The sequence below is a fragment of the Myotis nattereri genome (assembly GCF_964212035.1).
Source record: "Myotis nattereri genome assembly, chromosome: 17".
Taxonomy (NCBI): Eukaryota; Metazoa; Chordata; class Mammalia; order Chiroptera; family Vespertilionidae; genus Myotis; species Myotis nattereri.
In genome coordinates this window covers 47,384,772-47,404,136 of record NC_138092.1, presented here as the reverse complement: position 1 = coordinate 47,404,136, position 19,365 = coordinate 47,384,772, and positions in this window count along the sequence as shown.

Genomic DNA, 19,365 nt, shown 5'->3' with positions numbered 1-19,365 from the left:
ACATAATACTAAAGGGATCGATCCAACAAGAGGATATAACCCTGATAAACATATATGCACCCAATTTAGGAACATCTAAATATATAAAAAAAACTTCAAGGGGATTTTAAGGGAGAGATTGACAACAATACAGTCATAGTATCGGACTTTAACACCCCGCTGACTTCACTGAATAGATCTTCCAGACAAAAAATTAACAAGGAAACAGTGACTCTAAAGGACACACTGATCAGATGGATTTAATTGACATTTATAGAACATTTCATCCTAAAATTGCAGAATATACATTCTTCTCAGGTGCACATGGATGATTCACAAAGATAGACCAAATATTAGGGAAGGCGGGTGGGTGGGAATTAATCAAACAAAGACTTGGGCAGGGTGGGCTGAAGGGAGAAAGAGAAACATGTAATACTTTAAACAATAAAGATTTAAAAAATTATTCAACTGGACTTTGGGGAAAATAATAGAAAAAAAATAAAATGACCACTAGATAAGCAATGCATATATTGGCTGCTTGGCTATTTTTCCAAAGCATCTTTGAAAAACTGGCATTGATGAAGACATGAATAATGATATTTTCCTAACTGGGTGGTTTACAAAATGCCTTTATCCACAGCTTCTCCTTCAACCCTCACAGCCATCCTAGGTGACAGGTGGTAGTTATTTGTTCCTATCTTAAAGATAAATGTAAGTTGTTGTCGTTGAATGGTTACAGATCAGGAGAACATTACAAAAAGGTACAATGGCTAAACTTGTGGGACTAATAAAATGTCAGGGCAAGAGAAAGGCGTGAACGTTGAACGTGCTGCGTAAGTATAGATCGTTTTTTTCCACTGGGAGGCACCAGCTGAAGTGTATTAAATGCCGAGGACTCTGCCACTTCAGAAACGGAGCTTTTTCTTTCTTCACATGTATTCACCCACACAGGCTTTGCTTCTTTAGATCTGGACAGGCACATGTAAAAGGCAGATGGGTGAGGAAAAGAACTAATTAGGACGCTGTAATTGTATTCCATTCCTTCCTCCAAATGATGACTTCGCATCTTTGAAGGAAAAAAAAATCCCTCTTTACAAGGGCTCTTGCTTTGACAGAAAAATAAAGAAAAGAAAAATATTTGAAGCCTCTCAGCTTCTGACCTTAAAGTCAGATCAGACAATTTCCAAGTCATTATTTTGGGAAATATTAATGCAATTAATTGCTTTTAGTGGAAAGCACATGGTTGAAATTTCAGCCAAAACTTGAAATGTCATGCTCTAATTTGAGACTAATTTAAGAACAACAATAATAACAAGTGATGGATTATAATTTACTTTGATATTTAAGTACTTTCCATTCCAAGAATTCAATCTCTCCCACATGTGGAACTTCCTTTTATTAAAAAGAAATACCTTTTGGGATGACTTGAGAAATTTTTCCAATGACCCTATGATATATTCTAGAATCTAGAATATACAACTTAAAAATAAAACAAAATCCCCCTTTTCATTACTAATAAAAGCAGATTTGTTTAAAATATTCCAAACAAAAAGTAACATTATATAATCATTGTAGGAATTTTTTTTTATCTTTTAATATTAGTAGTAAATAATGCAAAGCTATTATAGGTCATGTTCAAAAATGAACACTGCAGTCCCACAAACTTTAGATATTGATAAAATATTCCTGGCTCTATAAAGCAAGTGGAATCTGACTGGCTTGAATTGTATTCTCAGACAATGGGATGTCACGATGTCACGTGGGACATTTACACAGGGGAGTGCTCTAACCTGATTTACACTTGGAAAGACCATTCCGATTGATACTAATGTGTGAAGGAGGGATTCTGGGGAGTGGGAAGAAGAGTGGCAGCCAAGGAAAAACAGATGAGTGGATCAGCCTCAATTTGGACAAGTTAAAATTGACCCTCAGTTAAAATAATAGGGAGACAACAGTGAGTGTGTCTGGGAATGTGGCAAGCTTCTGAATTTAAAGACATGGCATTCAATCAGCTCCAGCCACCTGTCTTACAGGAATATACATCTTATTTATCTTCAGGGTTGTCAGGGTTTTTTTAATTTAAAGAGAAAGATGTAAAATCTATTGATTATCAAATGTTCGCAACCAATTCAAAATTTGTTAAGGAAAACATTTTGAGAGCTAAACAGAACATGCCTCTAGGCTGGATTTAACCAAAAGGGTCATCCTTAGGGTGGAATTTTGGGGTGTTCTTTAAATAAAGGAAGACTGGAAGACATTTGTTTGGAATTTTTTCAGGACACAGTTCTGTTCTGCTACTGGGGTGTGCATTGTTTCAGATTGCTGTGTTCCCCGTGTCTCTGTCACCTGCTTCTTCACTTGGGCTCTATAGGGCATCAGACACAGGATCCCCCCTCTGACCTACTGCTGATGAACAACAGTCATAGACAAAGATAGAGCAGAATACAGAATAGAGAGCAGAACTCTCTATATTTTCATTATTTTTCCTTTCTTCCTACCAGAGTTTACAAACCAGAGTTTACAAACCAGTCATTTACAACAATAAACTATAAAAAGAAAAGTTTATACGTGTGTTTAGGTTGGATTTCTAAACTATCCGTGCCCTTGCTATTGAAAGAGAAATCTAGAGGACAAGTGTCAGCTAAGACTTAGGGAAATTCTGTGAGAAAGTTGAAGCAACATTGGTTTTATTTCTGGCTTTTATGCAAACCAGAGCCCAAGATCTCAATCTTCTGAATGATATGACAATCTAGGACTAACTTATAAATTACTTATGAACTGAGGCAAGCTATGCCTCACTTATCCCTACCCATGAGTGCCTGAGTTAGAACGCTGACAATTAAGTGTTCAAAAATGTGTACCGACTATGTTAGATTTCCCAAAAAACTCAACAGCCAGCTGTGCTGACCAAATTTCTTTCAACAGTAAGTATCTACTTTTGAGATACCAAATATTTTTTTTTAAATCACGGTCTTTTTAAATCTATTTTTTTCAGGCTAAACTCTTGAAGTCACACTTTGTCCTCTCATTCTATTTCTTAACCCACTTCTAGTTAATAAAATCCTATTGGTGCTAATTTCCACGTGTTTATCTTGGGTCTCCTTCTCCTCATCCGCCGTTCCTCACTAGGGTAACCCACGCCATCCTGTCCTGCCCAGGATACCACAGTGGGTTACCATTTGGTCCCCATGATTCCACTCTCCCTGCAAACTATTTTCCATGCAAACGCTAGAATGATCTATTTGAAATATAAATCAGATCATGCCATTCCCCTGCTCAAAACACAAACAATCTTTTCCCATCATAAATTGAACAAAACCCAAATTCCTTAATAATTGTCCTCAAGATTCTCTGATTAGATCCATACCTAACTCATTGCCTTCCTTTTCTAATGTATCTCTCGATCACACTGTCTGGCAATTAGCCACTTTGCTGTCTCCTAAATATGCCCAGCTCGTTCTTGGCTCTAACCTTGGCATTTGCTAATTCCTTGCCCCACTCTTCCCTAGGAGATTTCATGCCTCAGTCCATGCCATTCCAATGGCTGCTCAGACAGTACTTCTTCAAGGAGCCTTTCTTGACTCCTCCATCCAGTGATCTGCAGGGGTTATTCCCATCACTTTATTTGTTTAGTTCCTGGTGCACATCATAATCAGAAATAATATATTTGTTTACTTATTAGTTACCTCCCCCAAATAGAATGCTTGCACCTTGAATACCTAAGGACCTTGTGTATCTTGATCGCTATTGGAAAAGTCCAGAAAATAAGTGTCAGCTAAGACAGGGAAGTTGATGTGAGAAAGCTGAAGCAACATTGATTTTATTTCTGGCTTTTATGTAAACCAGAGCCAGAGAGCGCAATCTGCTGAAAGGAATGACAGTCGAGGATTAACTTATATGCCTGTATGGAGGACGTTCTGATAAATATGTGTTGAACTGAGTGGATTTAATAACAATTATCTTGAACAAGGTTCATAACTAACAAAACTCCAATTGTTTTTAGCAGTCAACAGTATTTATTACGCATTTGCCTATGTGGAGAGTTATACTGACAATTTTGAAAAATAAAACACAAATATAAAACCCAGTATAACCCTCATGTTTTTATAATTTTATCTTAAGTTCTTCATCAAACAAGTCATAAAGCAGGTAAAAATGGAGTAGGCAAGGGCAAACAGGTGCAGTTACGCATAAGACAAAAGAAAAAGAATTAGTTTTATTCAAACTTGTTTTATATTAGGCACAGAATATTGCCTTATACCTTAAAGGAGAATAATTATCTCTTCAACAGTTTGGAAACTTTCTAAAAAATATTTCCAATTAACAGAGCAACTTTTTTCATTTGCTTTCAGATGAGTAACAAAATTATGAAATTTTATTTTGTTTCTCCTCCGCAAAAATCAATTATGATATTTTTTCTACTGGAAGTAACTGCTCTGTCAATATTGAGCAGCCAACCCATGATACAGCTGTAATTAGGACCACGACACTGAATGTGGGCACTGACTTCTTGGTGGTTCCTAGCTGCCTAACAGAAATACTTACCCTGGTTCAAAGCTATGTTTTCATTATAACTCTTCTGCTTTCTGCCCCTGATTCTAGATAGTTTTAGGTTATTAATCTAAAATACCTCTTATGCCCAGCCAGTGTTGCTCAGTGATTGAGTGTTGACCTATGAACCAGCAGGTCATTGTTCGATTCCCAGTTGTGGGCTCCATCCCCAGTGTGGGCATGCAGGAGGCAGCCGATCAATGATTATAATTCTCTCTCATCATTGATGTTTCTATCTCTCCTTCTCCTCCTTTTCTCTCTGAAATCAATAAAAATATATTTAAAAAATAAAAGATCTCTTGTATTTCGTTTAAACACATTTTCTTAACTCCCACTCTTGTTTTCTGCACAGTGCCCACATTTTTTGAGTCAAGTTAGTTAGAAATAGCCATAAGCCATGAAAAGGGTACTAACATTTTTCTACTGAAGACTTCTGTTTATCAGTAATTTTAATAAGACAACTTTAATATTTCTAGATAAATATTTTTTCTTCAGCTTAGATATATGATTTTAGTAGAAGTGCGAAAGAGAGAAATGATATCAAATAGATTAGAAAAAAACCTTATCTTGATTTTTCAAATTGCTTAGGAATTTTTAGGCTGTTAGAAGAGGAGGCTGAGGCAGAAGAGGAAGAGAAGGAGAGAAGATTAATGCTTCAGATTATGCTTTATTTTTATGTGGATATCTCAGATTGTATATTTTTTAAAATAAGAGATTTCCATCCTACAGTGGGGGAGATCCTATCTTGAAACATAAGTTTGGAACATCATGCATTTTAATGAAGATTTTCCATAGCATTCATGCTGGCACCTGGTTAGACTGCTGAATCTAATTAAGAAATTTATGACACAAAAATAATCTGGGAGGATTTTATGTATACTTTGCTCTCAACACTTTCCGGGTATATGAAGCTGTCTCTCATTTTGTTTGGTGTTTCACTGTCAACTGAACAAATGTAGAGGAACACAGCAGGTTCCAAACTCACAACACAATCCTGAGGACTGTCGCCCTACTGTCAACTAAGAATGAATAGCATCATTGAGTTCCAAAGCTTGGCTCCAGAATCACTGGCCATCACTGAAACCATAATTCCAAATATTTAATGGCTCATTCTGTACCTTTCCCAACCCTTTATCTGGAAATGAAGATCTACCATTAGTAATTTCTGGGAAACCCTCAGGTCCTAGAGAGGAAATAGGAGTTTCTTTTGCTTTCTATTGCCATTTCTAGACAATTTCTCCTTCCTTCACTTCCAAAAGAGCAGGTTCTTTGTCACACATGTCATCAGGTTAGATTCTCTGCTCTATTCCCTTATTGCCACCATCTAATCACCTTCAAGTCACTCTACTTTTATTACCTGAAGCTTTTAGGTAATAAACTGACTCACTCTTTTCCTCCGCTATTCTTACATCAATTTTTGTGACTTCAGTTTCTATGTGGATGATTTATCCATCACCTTGGCCTTTCCATTCTTGACTTTCACAAATGGCCAGCTTTATCTGCTCTACCTATCACACACCTCCCAGCGGTTCTCAACCTGTGGGTCATGACCCCTGAAATAGATCCTGCATATCAGATATTTACATTACGATTCATAACAGTAGCAAAATTACAGTTATGAAGTAGCAATGAAAATAATGTTATGGTTGGGGGTCACCACAACATGAGGAACTATATTAAAGGGTCGCGGCATTAGGAAGGTTGAGAACCACTGCGCCATCTCTAATACCCCAGGACCTCAGATATCTTCTTTAAAGCATACTATTCTGGGAATATATGACCTGGTATCTTTGCACTTCATTTTTTCAAACAAATTCCTGCAAAAAATTCTTTTCTTTTTCAGTGATATGTCTTCCAACTCTATAACTCTTTCACTACTTAAAATGCATCTCATGTGTTCCTGTTCCTCATCACCTGCCATGGTCCAAAGCTATCATCACAAAATAGCAGATGTTTACTTGCTCTTTGCTTCCTCCATTGTGAAAGAATGTGAAAAAAAGACCCCCAGATATCTGTAAAACCAATTATTTACTTACTATCTACATGCACCATAGCAGTTAAACGTATTGAAGAAATTTTTACCTCTGTGCTGACATCTGTAATTTAAATTCCTGATCTTAAAATTCTGTGAGGCACAGCACGTTTATTGATTTTTCTAATTCTTTACAATGTATTTTATACTTCCTCACTCTGAAGCCCTTTTCCCTCCTCCACCTTTTCAGTTAATCCCCTAGCCTAATATTTATATTGGGAAAGTATAGTTAAACATAATTAGAAGATACCAGTGAGAAATTTTCTCATCTTTTCATCAGCAAATCCAGCGACCAATTTGAATCCAAATCCATCTTTTTCTGCTTCCCTCCTATTGAAGCACTTGATTCTATTAAAGGCCAGCCCCGACCTTTTCCACTGCATTCAGTATTCAATGCCAGCTGAGCCATTTTGGTATCTCTGAAACTACTGCTCCCTCCTCAATTCTAAATTTATTTTTCTTTATTGACTTATTAACATCTGCATGGAACATGATTTAATATCTCACATCTTACAGACAACTACACTCTGACTTGTGCCTATGACTTGATTTCTCTGAATCCTTCCATAGCAAAACACTTTAGAGTGTTGCCAAGGGTCACTGTTTCCATTTATTCAATATTTTCTCTTCAATTCATTGAGTTCTCCACCCCCTTGTCAAAGTCATGACCAATCTCCTCTGTGCTGAAAACAACGGCCAGCATCATTCTTGGTAATGTCCAGCACAGTTGAACATTCTGCCTTCATGAAACAGTCTTTTTTTTAAAAACTTTGATTCATTAAGATATATCCCATATACCATAAGTTTCACCCATTTTAAATGCACAGTTCAATAGTTTTTAGTAGTTCTACAGAACAGAGTTTACACAGATCACCACAATTTTAGAATAGTTCATAGCTCCCAAAAAAACCCCATACCCAATCACTCTCCATTCTTCACCTCCCTTCCCCCCTCCCCACCTCCACCTGCCACCAGTTAGGCAATTATTTACTAATCTATTTTCTGTCTCTATAGATATGCTTACTCTGGCTATTTCATTTACATGAAATCATATAATATGTGGTCTTTTGTGATTAACTTCTTTCACTTAGCATGGTGTTTTCAAGTTCACTTATAGGATGTATCAGTATTTCATTTCTTTTTATTGATGAATAATATTCCATTGTATAGCTATAATACATTTATTAACTCATTCAACAGTTGATGGACATTTGGGTTATTTCCAGTTTGGGGCTATAATAAGCAATACTGTTATGAACATTCATGTATAGTTTCATATGGGCATATGTTTTCATTTATCTTGGGTACATAAGAGTGACATTGCTTAGTCACATGGTAACTCCATGTTTAGCATTTTGAAAATTTGTAAGACTCTTTTCCAATGTGACTGCACCATTTTACATTCTCACAAGCAATTTCTGAGGATTCCCATTCTCCCACACTCTCATTAACACATATTCTTGCTCATTTTTTAAAAAAAAAATATTTTATTGATTTTTTACAGAGAGGAAGGGAGAGGGATAGAGAGTTAGAAACATCGATGAGAGAGAAACATCAATCAGCTGCCTTCTGCACATCCCCAACTGGGGATGTGCCTGCAACCAAGGTACATGCCCTTGACCGGAATCAAACCTGGGACCTTTCAGATCGCAGGCCGACGCTCTATCCACAGAGCCAAACCGGTTAGGGCTCATTTTGATTATAGACGTCTTACTGGGTGTGAAGTGGTATTTATTGTGGTTTTGATATGCATTTGCTTATTGATTTTGTGACAGAAAATCCCCCCAATTTTGCTCCTGCCTTGCCTGCTGCTCCTTCTCAGTCTCACTGCTGGTTGATCCTTTTCCACCCAAACTCTAAATGTTGGAATGTCATGATTCTGTCTATATTATCTCCCTAGGTTATTTCTTCTAGTACCACGTGTTTAAATAGGAGTTATGTACTGATTACATTCACATTTTTATTTTTAACATTGACCTTTTCTACCTACTTGCCTTATTTTCATTCAATTTGTACCTTAAACATTATTCCAAAATGGAATTCTTTATATTGACATCCTCCAAATTCAATGATTTTACCCTCCCTGATATTCTCCATTTCATTAAATGATGCCATCATCTGGTCAGCCATCCAGGATCCAAACCTAGAATCCATCCATAATTCCTCTCTTTTCCCTGCCACCCACCAATCTGTCACCTTCACATTCAAAATCCCATCCATATGTGTCCACGTCCTTGCCACCAGCCGAGCCACCAGCCTAGCCCTGTCACTGCACACTCAGGCAGTAAATACCTAACTTACTTCCTCATTTCTACTCTTGCCACAGCTACAATTTATTCACTAACAGAAGCATATACAGGATTTCTAAAACTTAATTAGACCCTCTCACATTTTAGGAGGAAGTGACCTGGGCTTGTACTTAGTGTTTAATGGGTTCTTGAACAAGGAAATGGGGGATGTGTGATGTATGTGGGAACTGACCTTGATTGAATTCAGGAGCCTAAAGATACTAAAATCCTGAATCTATTTTGGTAAGATTAGAGAGAGTGGAAACACTATTTTAATAATAATATTGGATTGTGGATTCTTGAGAGACAGAATGGGTGAAATGTGATTATTTTTCAATCTATGTCATCATATGCCTCTGTTCCTAGGGACAAAGTACAAATATATATCACATCTTAAACTAAGTTACTCCCTATGCTCCTCTGTGGTATGAATTTAACAAATTATTAGATCAAATGCTAAAGTAAGAAGTTACGAATTGAATAAAGAGAAGAATAAAATCAATGACTGTTTATTTAATGTCAAGTTGAATCAGTTGCCGGTCACCTGGGCTGCTGTTGACTCACCTGGGACCAGGCAGCCTGATCAGGTGCCCTCTGGAGCCATGTCCAGCTCTAACATCGGGAGTTGTCTCTTGTGATGTGCAATTACTCTAACAACTAAGTTACATAAGACCTTCACTGGAAGGAGGTGACTTCTATTGCCAGGAAATCTTTGGCACTTTAAATGCAATAATTTTTTGGTACCAGGAAAGCTGCCAGAGAATGAATAAACATTCAGTATGAAAACCTTCTGTTTATTACCAGAGTAAACACAATAAAAGCAGAAGTGACCTTTATTCTTCATACGAAGTAATTAATCAACTAATTAACTAACTTTATCTTAGAGGAAGTGAGAATCTTATGGCCCCATGATCTACTCAGTTTTGTACAGTTTTGATTGGTAGTTCAAGAGAAATGCTCCCACCATCCAAATCTGTGCTAAACTGAAACTTCAAATACAAGGAACTGAGCTGACACTAGATACTCAGTTCACGTCATAACTCATTGGCTTTTGACACCAGTTTTTCAAGGTTAATACCACTTCAGTGGAGGGAGGAATACAGAGGAACTTTTGCTAAAAGAGCTACAGAAAAATAGGAAGAGCAAAATTGAAGAAAATCTGTTGATAATAGCCCTGAATCATTTACCTTTTAATTTTGAGTATAGTATACACAGAACATTGGTCTAAATAATTTTGGTGGCAGTTGTTGCTATGTCCACATTGTTAGTCACTTTCATTCATGCAGGCTAATGTGTTTGTGGGTCTTAGCTTGTTCACGTCTGCAAACATCAAAGAATAAAGAAATGAATTTCTGGGTAGAGGTAGACCTCATTTTATTGCAGTTTGCTCTTCACAGATGTGTTTTTCACAAATGAAAGGCAAGACCCTCCACAATCGAAAAGATTGTGACTGGCTTTATAGCAATACTCACTTTATTGTGATGGTCTATCAACCCCGCAGTATCTCTAAGGTGTGTCTGTAGACAGTTGTATAGGGTACTAATAGGCAAAGTGAGACAAAGAGGTGTTTCATCTCCCTTTGATGACCACTGCTGACCTAAGGAACATGCTTTCCACCCCTGTAATTGTTTAGAGCTTTGTAGAGTTTTAGAAGGCAATGGAATAAATATTACTCTGTGACAATTTCATACTGAAAGAAATAATTTTCCTTTCCTCCTCATTTGCTTTTGATAACTTTATTGAGATTGAAGTATAATATACTAATCAAATATAAAGTGCATAATTTGTTAAGTTTTGACATATGTGAAACTCTCCTCATAATCAAGATAATGAAACTTTCTGTCACCTTCAAAGATTTCCTAGTCTACCTTTATAACCCATTCATTTCCTCCATCCCCATCCTTGGGCAACCACTAATCTGCTTCCTGCCATTGTAGATCGGTTCTCTTCAGGAATTTTATATAGATGGCATGATACATTATTTCTCTTTCTTTTTGCCTGGCTTCCTTCACTCACTAAAATGATTCAGAGATTTATCCATGTTGCTGTATCCATAGTCTCCTGTTTCCTTTTTATTGCTGTACTAGAGGCCCAGTGAATGAAATTCGTGCAAGAGCAGGCCTTCCTTCCCCAGGCTGCTGGCACCAGCTTCCCTCTGGCACCTGGGACCCTGCTTTCCTCGCAGCCCTGGCTTCATCCAGAAGGTTGTCCAGAAGGACATCTCGTCTAATTAGCATATTATGCTTTTATTATTATTCATAGTACTCCTTTGTGTGACTACCTCAATTTGTTTCTCCATTCTGCTGTGAATGGATATTTGGTTTGGTTTTAGTTTGGGACTATTATAAATAAAGCTACTCTGAGCATTTATATACAGGTCTTTGTTGATACATATACTTTCACTTTTCTTAGGCAAATACCTAGAGGTGGGATGATAGAGTCATATGGTAAGCGTATGTTTAACTTTAAAAGAAACTGTTAAATTGTTATTCAAAGTGGCTGTACAATTTTGTGCTCCAACCTGTGATCTATGAGAGTGACAGTTGTCCTGTATCCTTGTTAACACTCAGTATTGTCAGTATATATTATTACTAGTGCTATTATTTTAACAATTCTAATAGTTACATAATGATATCTCTGTGTATTTTTAATTTGCATATGCTTATTAGTCATTTATATATATACTAGAGGCCCGGTGCACAGAAATTTGTGCACTGGTGGTGGTGGGGGGGTGTCCCTCAGCCCCACTTGTGCCCTCTCACAGTCTGGGACCCCTTGGGGGATAATGACCTGCTGGCTTAGGCCCGTTCCTGGGTGGCAGAGGGCAGGCCCAATCCCTAGGTACCTGCTCCACAGCCCCTGGTCGGGATCAGAGCAGGGCCAATTGGGAAGTTGGGGCGCCACCCCCTGTCATGCACAGAGCAGGGCAGATCTGGGGGTTGTGGCGCCACCCACTGTCACACTGCTCCAGGGCTGGGAGGCCTCGCGGCTCTACTGATCCCGGGGCTGGGGAGGCCTCCCACTGATCCCGGGGGTGGGAGGCCTCACTGCTCAGCAACTTCAGGGCTGTTTGGCTTCACTCCACTGCTTGGAGCCTGCATATGCAAATTAACCGCCATCTTTTTGTTGGCAATTAATTTGCATATCACCCTGATTAACCAATGGGAAGCATAGCGGAGGTACGGTTAATTACTCTTTTTGTCTTTTATTAGATAAGATATTCTTCTGTAAAATGTTTATTCAAATATCTTCCCATTTTTTATTGGGCTGTCTTTTTATTTGAGTTGTAAGAGCTCTTTTTATTCCTGGATATATTCTTTGCAGATACTGTCTTCCAGTTTGTGGTGTTTTTCCTGGAGCAAAAGTATTTTAATTTGGAGAAGACCAATACTTTGTTTTTTCTATCATATTGTATATATATATATATATATATATATATATATATATATATATATATATATATTTATTTATTTTCTAGATAACAAAAATTTTCCTAGCCCCAAATTGCAAATATTTAGTTCTGTTTTCTCTAGCTTTATAGTTCTATATTTTACTTTTAGATCTGTTATCCACAGTGACTTAATATTTGTATATGAATGAGGTAAAGACTTACATTCATTTTCTTCTTATATAGATATGCTATTGATATAGCACCATATGTTAAAGGATTTTTCTTTTTCCATTGAGTTGTCTGAGCACCTTTCTTGAAAATCAATTGAGCATCAACATGTGGATCTACTTCTAGATGATCTATTCTGTTTCATTGATTTTTATAACTATCCTTTCACTATTAGCAAACTCTCTTGATTACTATAGCTTTATAATAAATCCAAGTTTTAAAATTGCTTTGGCTATTGTAGTTTGTTTTCATTTTCCTATGCATTTTAGGATCAGTTTGTCAAATTGGTACAAAAATTGAATTGCCTTTAATCTGGGGACAGTTATGATCTTAGCAACATTGAATTTTCAGTCCATTAACATGGTATGTCCATCCATTAAGTGGCATCTTCTTTAGTGTCAATCAGTGTTTGTAGTATCAGTGTAAAGGTCTTGAATGTTTTTGTTACAGGTATTTTAAGTTTTTGATGCTATAATAAATGCATATTTTCTTTTTTTTTTTTTCATCACCTGAGAATGTGTTCTGATTGATTTTTTTAGGGAGGGAGGGAGGGGGAGAGAGAGAGAGAGAGAGAGAGAGAGAGAGAGAGAAACATCGATGTGAGAGAGAAACATCAATTGGCATCAATTGGTTGGCAGCTGGGGATTGAATCTGCCACCTGAGTATGTGCTCTGACTGGGAATCAAACCTGAGACCTTTTGGTGTACAGGACAATGCTGCATATAATCTAGTCACACTGGCCAGGGCTAAATGTTTCTTTTGTTGGGCAGTTGGTTATTTCCAATATTTCCCCATTAAATGAACATTCTTACATATATTTTTTTTATATCTTTTAGCATAAATGTCTAAAAATTGAATTAATGGTCAAAAAATATATATAGAATGTTTTAAAAGTACTATTTCTCCCATTCTTTTTTAAATATTGATTAATGTAAATTTTTTCATCTTTTCTCAATCTAGCAGTTAAAAAAATAATATTGCCTTAGTATGCATTTCTTTGGTTAACGCTGAGGCTGAGCATCTTCCATGTATTAGCTATTTATATCTATTCTTTTACAAATTTTTCATTTCTATCCTCTACCCACTTTTCATGTATGCTTAATATTTTACTTATTATTTATTTGTCACTATTTACAATATAATAATGTAAAAAGGGAATGTAAATATTTTAGCTATTATATGTAGCAATTAATTTTCCAGTTAATTATTTATCTTTCACTTAAAATGATGGTATTTGAATGCCATAAAATTTTTTTGAAAATGTATGTACTTAAGTCTTATAAACTTTTCCTATAAGGTTTCCAAATTGGTATTTATGCTAAGAAAGATCTGATCTATCCAAAAGTTATAAAAATATAACACTTTGTTCTACATTATTTTCATGATTTTACTTTTTACACTTAAATTTTAATTTTCTAGAATATTTTATGATGTATAGTATAAAGTAGAACTCTTAGTATTTCCCCAAATAGTCTGAAAAGTTTTCCAACATTGTTTGATTTGAAATTTCATTATGTCTGTATAAAAAGAAAAGTGGTTTTAATTAGTTTTGGCATAATTTTTGTTATTTTTCTGGTAGATCCTTCTGATTATTATTTTTAAATATTTATTATCTAGATGAACTTTAGAACCATTTTTTAAGTTCCATGTTCTCCCAACTATAATTAATGAAAAAGTATTAACTTTATGGGCTGTTATAATCTTGAACTTCCCCATTCAGAAATATAATTCCTCTCTCTCCATTTGATAAAGCCCTTTTTTCAATTCTCAAGCCAAGTTACATTGTTGTTGTTTTTTTCCATTGGTCTTGCAAATTCTTAAGTGTGTTTGTAGGCATTTGATATTTATTCATATTTATTTTGAGAATTAGTATGAGATCTCCTTTTTTATTCTATTTTCTAACCGGTCATTATAAGCAAATCTCTATTTTTGTGTATGTTTTGTATCTGTTCATCCTAATGAACTTCCTTATAGTTTCAAATAGTTTTGTAGTTGATATTGTAGTGAATATTTTTAGTTGCCTATTTGACATCTGTTAAGCCCTCTTTCTAATAGCACCACATTTTCATTTGAGTAGCTATCTTTCTGTCTATGCAACTATATATGTTGGGCAGAACACATTATATCCTGGTTTAAAGGTAAACACTGAGTACTCTAAGCTTATCAGAATCATTGTTTTGTCCCTTGAAACCATGCCTGCTTCAGAAATAATAATATGACTCAATCTGGGCCAATGATGTTTGAGAAGTTTTCTGGGGCTTTGGAAAGGAATCTCTCACTTCTCTGAAAGTCAGAAGAACCCAGTTCTCTATCATCCCCTGGACATGGCAAGGAAGTATATAGCCCCCCAACAACAGCATATTTAGAAATTCTATTTTTCAATTTTTGCCACTACTATATGAGTATCCAATTGAATTTCACATTAACATTATATCCCATAACCTTGAAAACTATAATTAGTTCTAACCGTAGTTTTATTAGTTCAAACAGTAATTTTGTAGATTCCTTGGGCATCCTATTTAAAGAGTCATATCATTTGTCAATAGGACAGTTTTACTTTTATCTGCTATGACTGCCTTTTGTTTTTCCCCAGTGCCAGGTTGCCTGGTGCCTCCACCAGAGTGTTGAACCAAAGTGGTGAGAGTGGACACCGTTGATTTAGTCATGATTTCAGAGAGAAAAAACTTCACCATTTCAGTATTTCACTGTTACCTACGATTAGGATGTCCGAGGTAACCAATTCAATTTTTAATAGATATGGGGCTAATCAGACTTTCTAATTCTTCTTGCATGAAATTTCAAGATACCTGCCCATTTCATGAAATTGTCATGACAGACCAATTTTAAACTAACAATGAACAGCGAGCGTACAACCAGAGCACCTGGTGTGAATCCGACTCTGTCACTCACCAGCTTAGTAAACTCAAGCAAGTCTCTAAACGCATTTGTGTCTCAGTGTCCTTACATCAAGTAGAGAAAGCAGTTATCCCTGCCTTGTATATTTGCTTCGAGGTTTACGTGTGTGTTTGTGTGTGTACACATGCTTAGGCTTGACAAGTAGTTATGGCTCTGAAAGTGGTAGCTCTTATTGCTGTTGTGGTGGTTATTATTATTAAGATACTTATTAGGTTGAATTATAAAACCAATGCCCTGTTATAACTATGACACTTCCTATTTCTCTGTGTCATTGTCTATTAGCTATATAGTCAATAATTGGAAGAATGTCACTTTATTTCACACACACGCACACACACGCGCGCGCACATACACACACATACGCACACACACAGAAAATTCAATTTTGCTTTGATCCATCCCACACAATTGTGGTCTGTTCTAATCACACACAGTGCATTTCGCAAAGCGTCCTTTTCCGAAAACAGCTAATGTCAATGAGCAATGTCATGACCACAGGCTGTGAGCTCTGTTTCTTTCCCGTCTCCTCTAAACCTGGACCCTTCTCTATCATCTAGTGCAAACTAACTGTAATTGCAAAGATAAAGTTCAGTGACTGGAACTACGTTATGCACTGTAGTTATTTTAACAAGTTCTGCCTTTTAATTAAACATCACACCTCAGAGGATTTAGTTTCCAATATTTGTTTCCAGTGTTCTCATTGAAGATTCTAGCTCGAGCTTTTTGTAATTTATGATGTCTATCGTCCATTGTCCTCACCTTACTTTTTTTTTTGCCTCAACTCTTTCATGTCTTCTTAAATGGATACCAGCTTTTAAAGGTCATTTCCTTAAGATGAATAATTTGGTTTTCTGGGGGATGATTTAGTTGAGTATTTGCTCACATCCTCTATTCAATAGTCTGCCCTGGACATTATGAGGTATTCACGTGTATCTAAATTAGGGCCACTGACTTCAGGTGGCTGATGATATAAGGTAGACTTTACATAGAGTAAGAGTCGTAGGTGCCATTTAACAGTTGAGAGCAGAGAGAGGCATGGCTCATGCTCTGGGGTTTGCGAAGATCAGTTATACACCTTTCCTACTGGTTGATTTTGGGTCCCATTTGTAAAGAAATACAGCCTATGGGCAAATGCAAATCAAAATGTCGGTTTTGTTACTGATACATCAACCCAGAGGGCGAAGCATCAGGGCTGCAGGCAAAGGAAGTTGTGAGTGACCCATGCTTGTTGCACACCTGGTCAAAATGTGCCATCCGTAGAAAGTCCCAGAGCAATGCTGGCACAGCCTGCATGGATGGAAACCAGGCCGAGGCAAAGCTTCCAGTTAAGGCTTTATTGGTAGATTCAATGTCAGGACAGCAAGAGTGAGGGGAAAGTGGGACGTGACGGGGGAAGGAAGGGAGCAGGTCAAGGTGCCCAGGGCATCGCTAACCTCATCCCAGCTTTGCGTGAGAGGCCTCTCTAAAACCCTACAGCGACCTGGCTCTCTGGGCGCCCTGCGCTGCTCACCTCTTCAGCTGTGCCCTCAACACCGCGGAGGTGCACGCTGCAAGGGCATTGGAAATGACCTGTGTCCCGTTATTTTACAGCAATAGCAGCGACGATCTTTTCTCTTTGTAGCAAGACTTGCCCTGGAAGAACGTCCTTAGACTGTCCAGTAAAAAGACAAATCGAAAGAAGAAGCAGACGTTCATTAATTTTCTATCCCCTAGGATTCCCACACTGCACACTTGTGGTCTGCCTGTGGCCGCTGTCACTGGCCTGCAGCTGTGCCTGGGGGACAGTCACCTGTACTTGGTGGAGATGGCCTGGCAAAGCTGTGTCCTGCGGAGAGCTGGGCAGGGGAAGTGACAGTGAGCAGTGTAAGACGGACAGGAAAGCCTCTCTCTGCAGGGAGCAGCTCTGTCCCCACCAAGCCCAGATTCCTGCTGTAGGTTCCGCTCAGGTGCACGTGACCCACAGAGATGACCACCGTGGAGCTGGGATGTCTCCTACCATCCGGTGCAGATGTGTCTGCTGAACAGTAAAAACTTGAGGACCGGGTGCTCTAATGCTTGTCACCCTCGCTGGGCCCCAGTATGATGATGGCTCAGGATGGAGGTGGGGTGGCCCTTCTCCCGGTGTCCCCTGTGAAATAACTGTATACGTGGAAAAGCAATCAACCAATTGGAAAAACACGTGATGGCATCCTACCTACTGGCAATTTTTCTCATTATTATGAATTGTTAACATTATTTATGTTGCTGAGCACTTGCTAACCACTGGGCACATTGGAGTATTCTTGACATAATTGCCACATTTCTGAGTTGGCTTTTGTCATTATCCCTGTTTTGCAAACAAGAAAAGTGAAGCTTAGGGTGGTTAAGAAACCTGTTCCTACATCACGTGGCAAAGTCAGGACTCCGGCATGTTCTTTCACACCGGCCATGGCTGTGAAACCAGCCCTCTGGCTCACCCCAGAAACTGAGGGATGGCAATTTCCAACTTGTTTCAGCTTTGCTTTCCTGGTACATAAAAACTTCTACCCAGGTCATTGCAAGGCTTGCATGGGGCAATACAGGTCGCGTACCAAGCACTGCACTAAAACTGACAGACAGTAGGTGCTCTTGTCTGTTTTCTGAATATCAGTTTATTTTCACTTTTTAGAATTTCTAGCACATCTCCAGTTCTTGATTTCCTAACAATGGCTCCCGTATGAGACATACATTAGTTAGCAAGCCTGCGAATGTATGCGTTTGTTATTGGATATATAATGAACTCACAATCCATGGTGAATAAGTAGCTTCTCCCCCAAATGGAACCAGGTGTGGTAAGCTTTACAGTAGACGCATCTATGGAGCACTATGTTCTTACAATAGCCTGGATGTAATTCCATTTAAGCCATCAATTATCCCAAAGAAAGTAGGTTTCCATGATCTCATATGCTTTAATTTTCTTAAATTATAAGTTTTCATTCATATCAAAGTAAAGACCATTTTTCTTGGGAGGGAAAGTGAAGGTGAAACAGAGTCCATAGTCCATGTTTCTCTGTTATATTTGGAATCAGGAAGATCTGATTCCAGCAGCTCATTTACTGGTCATACAGCCTCTGCAAACAGCCCCACTTCTCTCTCCTCAGTCGCCTCTGTGTGAAATGGGACTGATGATAACATCTTCGCAGGTTTGTTTTTGGGTTGGTTTTTTTTTGTATGGCTATAACCTCATAAATAATTTTTTTGAATTTTGAATTTTTTTAAATTACAGTTCACATTCAATATTATTTTGTATTGGCTTCAGGTGCACAGCACAGTGGTTAGACAATCATATTTTACAAAGTGTTCTTCCCGATAACTCAAGTAGCCCCTGGCCCCGTACATCCATATTACAATAGTATTGCCTATGTTCCCTCTGCTGTACTTTACATGCCCGTGACTATTTTGTAACCACCAGCCTGTACTTCTCAGTCCCTTCACCCTTTCACCCAGCTCCCACACCCTTTCCCTCTGACAGTCTGCTCTCTGTATTTGAGTCCATTTATATTGTTCTTTGGATTCTACTTATAAGTGAAGTCATATGGTATTTGTCTTCCTCTGACTGGCTTTTTCCACTTAGCACAATGCCCTCTAGGTCCACCATGCTGTATACGTGCATCATGTTTGTTTGTTTGTTACTGTCGAGATTATGCGTGGCTTATTTGGTGAATAGCGGGTATGTGAGAGATGTTCCTCCAAGATTGCTTTCCTCTTTCATTCGTCTTATTTCTTATTTGTATGCTTTCTTGTTCCAACAGAGCTAACAGAGCATTTTCCACTTTTCTTTATAGTTTTTCTTAAGCCTGAGCTTTAGCCTTCTTCACCTGTGTTTGTTAGTATCTGCAATATACTTTAATTTTGCTTTTATCTTTAGTTATGTGCCCATTACTACAGTCTTTAAGTAAAACATCATAAAACAACTGTCCATGTAGGTATATTGGCCTAACATATTTATCCCCTGCCATATT